A 7,537-nucleotide genomic window follows, 5' to 3' on the forward strand; every position below is an offset into this window, starting at 1 on the left:
CCACCTTTAAGAAGGGACCTGGGACAGCTGCAACTAGAGGAAGTCCTTATAGTACTTTTTCACAGGAGTCCATTGGCACAGGATGTGTGTGTGGAAACGCAGATGGCAGGGAATACATAAAACTGGATGCTGACACACAGCTCCTTCTAGGCAGGGTCATACTCCCCCATGGAACAGTACCTTCCCCACCATGAGTTCGACTGGGCGGGGAGCAATCTGGCCCTAAGAAATTCTGCCCTGTCTTCTCATATTTTATTGAAGAAGCAAAGGATGTGGTATATTTTGTCTGATTTGCCTGCACATAGAGGCCAGTGTGAACTAGTGAACAGATCTAAAATCTGTAGTTCTTATAGTCAATATTTTTAGTGATTTTTTTTCACTTGGCCTGATTCTGATCTTCACATACCCCACTGCCAATCTGGAGTAAATACTCTGAAGTGAGGGAGTTACATTAGTGGGGTAGGAAAAAAAAGAGTGGGAGATCAGAATCAGGCCCAATAAGTTGGTGATGCATTCAGTGTGCAATAAGGGACCCCTTCAATGGCAATTCCCTTGGACTGCAGCCAGAGGCTTCATATCCTAGTGGAAAGATTTCAGAGTAGCAGCCGTGTTAGTCTGTATCCGCAAAAAGAACAGGAGTACTTGTGGCACCTTAGAGACTAACAAATTGATTTGAGCATAAGCTTTCGTGGGTTACAGCCCACTTCATCAGATGCATCAAATGGAACATATAGTAAGAAGCTATATATACATAGAGAGAACATAAAAAGGTGGAAGTTGCCATATCAACTCTAAGAGGCTAATTAATTAAGATGAGCTATTATCAGCAGGAGAAAAAAACTTTTGTAGTGATAATCAAGATGGCCCATTTCAGATGGTTGACAAGAAGGTGTGAGGATACTTAACATGGGGAAATAGATTCAGTTTGTGTAATGGCCCAGCTGCTCCCAGTCTCTATTCAAGCCCAAATTAATGGTATCTAGTTTGCAAATTAATTCCAGTTCAGCAGTTTCTCGTTGGAGTCTGTTTTTGAAGCTTTTCTGTTGCAAAATTGCCAACTTTAAGTCTGTTACTGTTTTTGAATGTTATGATTCCTGATGTCAGATTTGTATCCATTTATTCTTTTGAGTAGAGACTGTCCAGTTTGGCCAATGTAAATAGCTCATCTTAATTAATTAGCTTCTTAGAGTTGGTATGACAACTTCCACCTTTTCATGTTCTCTGTATGTATATATATCTTCTTACTATATGTTCCATTCGATGCATCTGATGAAGTGGGCTGTAGCCCACGAAAGCTTATGCTCAAATAAATTTGTTAGTCTCTAAGGTGCCACAAGTACTCCTGTTCTTTCTAGTGGAAAGAGTTTGTTTGAAATTGCAAAAGCAATCCGTTCTAGTCCACTGGTGGGGCTGGGTTTTTATGAGAAATCCTCTGTAACTTTTAGTGTCCCTGGATGAAATCCTGGCTTTATTGAAATCAATGGAAAATTTCTATTGACTTCAGTAGGATCAGAATTTCACTTCCCATGTCAAATGGATCAACACGTGCAGGGCCGGTGCAAGGAGGTTTCGCGCCCTAGGTGAAACTTCCACCTTGCGCCACCCCCCCCCCTCACCCAGCAGAGACCACCACCACTCCCGCCAGGGCACCCCCCCCCGCAGCAGCTACCCCCCCCGCAGCAGCTACCCCCCCCCCACCGCAGCAGCTAACCCTGCCCGGGGAGACTCCCCTTCCCCGGCAGCAGCTAACCCCGCCCAGGGATACTCCCTCCCCCGCCGCAGCAGCTAACCCCGCCCGGGGAGACGACCCACCCCCCGCAGCAGCTAACCCCACCCGGGGAGACTCCCTCCCCCCCCGCGGCAGCTAACCCCATCCAGGGAGACTTCCCCCCCAGCGGCAGCTAACCCCACCCGGGGAGACTCCCTCCCCCGCCGCAGCAGCTAACCCCATCCGGGGAGACTTCCCCCCCAGCGGCAGCTAACCCCACCCGGGGAGACTCCCCTCCGTGGCAGCTAACCCTGCCTGGGGAGCCCGCCCCAACTCACCTCGGCTCCGCCTCCTCCACTGAGCATGCTGGCGCCGCTCTAATTCTCCTCCCCTCCCAGGCTTGCCGTGCCGATTGGAGGAGACTTAGAGCAGGGGCCGTGTGCTCAGCGGAGGAGGCAGAGTGGAGGTGATCTGGGGTGGGGAGTGGTTCCCCTGTGTGTCCCCCCCCCGTTACTGCGGGCGGGCGGCCCTCCCTGCGCCAGCTCACCTACACTCCACCTCCTTGCCTGAGCGGGCTTTTAGGTGCCCCCAACCACTAGACGCCGTTTGCCTAAATGGTTGCACCAGCCCTGAACACGTGTTCAGTATCTCATGATTTTTACATATCAAAGGGGTAGCTGTGTTAGTCTGGATCTGCAAAAGCAGCAAAGAGTCCTGTGGCACCTTATAGACTAACAGACGTATGGGAGCATGAGCTTTCGTGGGTGAATACATGCATCCGACAAAGTGGGTATTCACCCACGAAAGGTCATGATTTTTATGTAACCAGAAAAGCTCTGCTTTTAATAAAAATAACGAAACAGCACTATTCTTTCAAGAAACAAAACATAAACAAAACAGTATTAAATATAATATTCATTACATTTTATCTGCCTATAGATATTGTTATAAACTAGAAAGATTAAACTTATAATTTTGTAATCTTTATATGCCTTATATTCTTAATTTTTTTCCTTATAATATCCAATACTGTATGCTTCTGTTGAGGTAAAGAAACAAGATCAGATACTGTGGCTATTTCAACAAAGATGGGAAAAAGTTATGTTGCTTAGTAGAAGAAAAACATGTCATTTATACTATTACATCTATGAATTTAAATCCTATTAAGACTGTACCTTTATTAAAATTTCTATTAATGTATGTCCATCAGTGTGATTATGTTGCAAAGGGCATGAGTTTAAAGGCTGCTTTACTTTTATTAAAACTTTTATTTGCTTTTTTTGCATTAATGCAATTAAAAAGGAATTAATTCTCTCTAAAGAAGAAAAGATTTGCTTCAAAAAATTTCGCATATTAAAAAAACACCAAGTGAGAAACAGAAAATTTAAGATCAGATTCTCTCCTGCATCCCAATTCTGCTTGGCATGGGGGAGAGAAGAGCCATCAGGGCAATATTATAGCAATCTGAACCTCTGTATGTGGCTGGTGTTAGTTAGAATAGCCTTGGTGTAACAGGGTGGTCTGCCCCTTTAAGGGCCTGAGGCCAGTCAGCTCTTTTTGATTATCAAAACCATCTGGAAAAGCATCAAGTGAACCCTATGAAGAGCTGAGAGAGCTCAGTTGGTGAGGTCTGCAGGAGGGAGATGAGTTCTTGCAATTAGTGCTGAAGCAGGGGGATTGACAGAAAGGGAAAAGTAGGGTAGTCTCATCTCCTTCCAGCACTGAAAGAGGTAAGGGGGAAAGCCCCTGCAAGCTGGAGTCTGGTGGGCAGAGGAACAGCTTTGTTTTGGTGTTTTTAGTTTAAGAATAAAACTATGCTCTGAAGGAAGGATCTGAAAAGGCTGGGTGTGGAATGGAGACCTTCCTGGGCTGGAGAGCCAGGCCAGCTGCCTACATGTGGGGATGTTATACCGCTGGTATATAGCCTTTATGTGACCTGATGCCAGATGTAAGTTGAGGGCGTGGTCCTGCTATTGTGGGGAACTTTCTTGACTTATAAACTACCCAGGTGGAATTGGCTAGCGAAAGGATCTGAGTCCTCGTTCCCACTCCTTTTAAGTGGAGGACTGCCTGACTTCGAGGATTTCCCTTCCACTCTACTATGCAGCGGAGTCCTCATAACCTCAACGAGGCTGGACCCAGGATTCCTGGGAGGCTGAACCCCTAGTCTTGTTGTGGTCTCTTATGGCAGGGGCTAGGGGAGGGATCGGCAACCTTTGGCACACGGCCCACCAGGGTAAGCCCCATGATGGGCTGGGCTTGTTTGTTTACCTGCTGTTGCGTCCGCAGGTTCGGCTGATTGCAGCTTCCACTGGCCACGGTTTGCTGCTCCAGGCCAGCGGGGGCTGCGGGAAGCAGCGTGGGCTGAGGGATGTGCTGGCTGTAAGGGGAAAAAATGAAAAAGGATAAAGGAAACAAGTACTCTGCTGTGGGCGCACAGGGAAACCACAAACAGCAGTCTCTGGGAGATAAGGAAAGTTTAGTCTGCTCCTCACAGGTCCCAGGCCCTGGCCGTGCTGCAGTGATACCAGAGGTCAGATCAGACACCTGCTCTGGCAGCAGTCATGCACCCTCAGGCTCTAGGTGGCAGGCCCCTTCTTCCCAGCACAGGCCCTCCCCTGGGGGTCACAACCTCCCTCCAAGTCCGGCCACCAAGACCTCTTGTCTGGTGACATCTCCCTGCGCTGGGCCCTCACTGCCCAGGGTCCACCCTTCCTCTCCCCAGCTGCTCAACACGCTCGGATCCTGTGTTACTTGTGGCACATGGACATCCACTGCCTAGCTCTGGGCCCACAGCTCCCTGCTGTAGCTCAATCCTGGCTCTCCATCAGCACAGCTGGCCTGGCTCCTTCATTGGCCTGCCGGCCCTGTCAATCAGGCTGACCTGGAGCTTTGGCCTCGCCCCATTGGCCTGGGGACTGTCAGTCTCAGGATCTTGATTTCTCATCAGCCCTTCCACTTTCTTTTGATACTGGGAGAGGCCAACCAAAAAGCCCCACTAACTAACAGTGCCCTAACGAGGGCAAGGCGAGTGAGGCACTTGCCTCGGGCGTGGAAGGTGAGGGGCGCAGAAAGTCTCTCCTTCAGTGGCAAGTCCTTGCCTCCGAGAGGGACTGAGGGACCCGCCCCTGAATTGCCACTGGTCATTGGCAAGGGAGAGGGGCGGCACGTCTGTCTCTTTGGCAGAAATTCGGCGGTGGGTCCCCCAGTCCCTCTCAGAGGGAAGGACCTGCTGCCAAATTGCTGCCGAAGAATGGCAGCAATTTGGCGGCAGGTCCTTCCCTCCGAGAGGAACCCGCCGCTGAAGAGCCAAACGTGCCGTCTCTGTCCCTTGCCTCGGGCGCAAAAATCCCTAGTTACGGCTTTGCTAACTAAGTTTCAGTAGGGGGCCAACGCTCCCCTTACACCAGTGGTTCTCAGCCAGGGATCCGCATACCACTGGGGGTACACAGAGGTCTTCCACAGGGTACATCAACTCATCTAGATATTTGCCTAGTTTTACAACAGGCTACATAAAAAGCACTAGTGAGTAGTGAAGTCAGTACAAACTAAAATTTCATACAGAAAATGGCTTGTTTATACTGCTGTATATATTATACACTGAAATGTAAGTATGATATTTATATTCCAATTGATGTATTTTATGACTATATGGTAACAATGAGAAAGTGAGCAATTTTTCAGTAATAGCATGCTGGGACACTTTTTTGTATTTTTAGGTCTGATATTGTAAGCAAGTAGTTTTTAAGTGAGGTGAAACTTTGGGGTATGCAGGACAAATCAGACTCCTCAAAGGGGTACAGTAGTCTGGAAAGGTTGAGAGTCACTGCCTTACACAGAGGAGGATCAGCACAGCGTAGTGTAGCTCAGCTGTGTTCTCTGCCCAGCACTGACAAATGGTAGCGGGCAGCAGACATAGCAGCTGGCTTCACAAGAGGAGTTCCCTGCTGGCTATTTATAGCTGGAATCTGGCCACTTTGTGCCACCTGAGCTTAATAGGGCCAGCATTTGGCCCCATTACACCCATTTTAGGAGTCCAATTTAAACCTGCTGTGTAACTTTCACCACTGTTTATTGTACACCACTGCTATACGTGGCCCCTACTTTCTAAATATAAGGGATGATACAGAATGCTGTTGCAGTACTCTTCCCTCGTGATTGGAAAGATGCTCATCTCTCCATCCTCCATCAACTTCACTGTCTTCTTATCAATCCCCATCCCCACTTGTTTGTTTTTCTTTCTCCAGTTTCTGCACAGAGAACTGAAGGTTTCCATGATTAATGAATATTACTGACTATTAAGTCTTTGTCCAGCTGGGGGTGTTCTCATACCGCATATGACAGACTCCAATCTGCACAGTCAGCATGACTTGGAAATCAGAGCTAGGCCTAAAAACTCAGTCCCATGTTAATCTGGGGTTTGTTCCCTTTGTCATTGTGTCAGTAATTTACAGCAGAAACATAGTCACAAAACAAAGGCTTATAGAAAATGTTAACTAGCAATTGAGCCTGCATTTTTGCTACTCTCCCACATTTTAGGGATCTGTCACACATCTGGGCTCAGAAAATTAAGACATAATGACAGAAAAAATGCAGATTCTGAACTGGTGTAAATTAGTGTAACTTTATTGAAATTGGTGGTGTTACATCAATTTATGGCAGCTGAGAATCAGGCCTTGTGTGCACTGAAAGAGGTAGATATTCAGAACCCCTACACACAGTTGGCTTTAAGCTGGCTAAATCAGATCAATATTGATGGTCTAGTTACAAGAGTGGTACATGGGAATTATCTCTCTCTGTCTATGGAGTGTTGTCAAGCTTTATTTAGATTTCAATTATTCATTAATTATCTCTGTAATGTAGATTGCAAACTCCTTGGGGGAAAGAACCTCATTTCCTTAGATGTCTAATGTGCCATGCATACCAACCACACAGTATAAGTCAAATAATCACATTAACAATAATATGAAAAATGTAGAGACTCCAGTCCAGTAAATGACATAATCCACTCCAGAGAAGAATCATCCAGCCAAGTTACAAGGTGTTGAAGACAAAAATAATCAACTCAGCTAAATATTGGAGATGCAGTAGTAGCTCTGGGAGCTTTGTATAAAAAGTCATTGTCCTGGGGGGAAATCTTCCTGTATATTAATAATATATGTTCTGGAAAACTTTACCTCCACACCAAGTTTCCTCACATGAGGAGGGGACATCTTGGGGCTACAAATAAGGTGGGTTATTTTTAAGCTCCAAGTAGTGATATTGATAGGCAAAAAATGTAACTGTGCTGACATGGAAAGATACAAATTCTCCTGTAAGGAAGACTTGGGGGCAAAAATGAGCTTAAAAAACGATCTATGATGGTCCCAATCCTGAGACTGCTGTTGTCCCAGGCTGGTCCCTGATCAAGCTGTTTTGATTGCTCACAGCCCCAAGAAGCTGTTTTTTGCCAATTGGGACTCAGTGGCATCCTGGCCATAACCTCTACACTGGGCAGCAGGAAGCAGGGCTGACTAGAGTGTGTGGGGGGGAAGCTGGTACAGATTACCGGGGTCTGGCAGTCCGGAAGGGGGCCAGGGGCCTGGCTTCCCCGGCTTCGTTGACCCTGTTTAGCCGGTCCGCCCTTGCTGGGGAGCCCGAAATTTTTTTTTCCACTGAGGCCCGATCCCGCTCTCGTGGGCCCTGGAGGAAGGAAATGGCAGAGCAGTCACTACACCACCATCTTCATTCACGCATTCAGGGGGAAATCCCTCACTGCCTGTAACCTCCAGTTGTATTACATGGGCGTGGGTGGTGGGTGAAGTGTCCCCTTGGAGAGGCTAGCCCCCT

Source organism: Mauremys mutica, chromosome 9 (assembly GCF_020497125.1).
Source record: "Mauremys mutica isolate MM-2020 ecotype Southern chromosome 9, ASM2049712v1, whole genome shotgun sequence".
In the NCBI taxonomy this organism is placed as follows: domain Eukaryota; kingdom Metazoa; phylum Chordata; order Testudines; family Geoemydidae; genus Mauremys; species Mauremys mutica.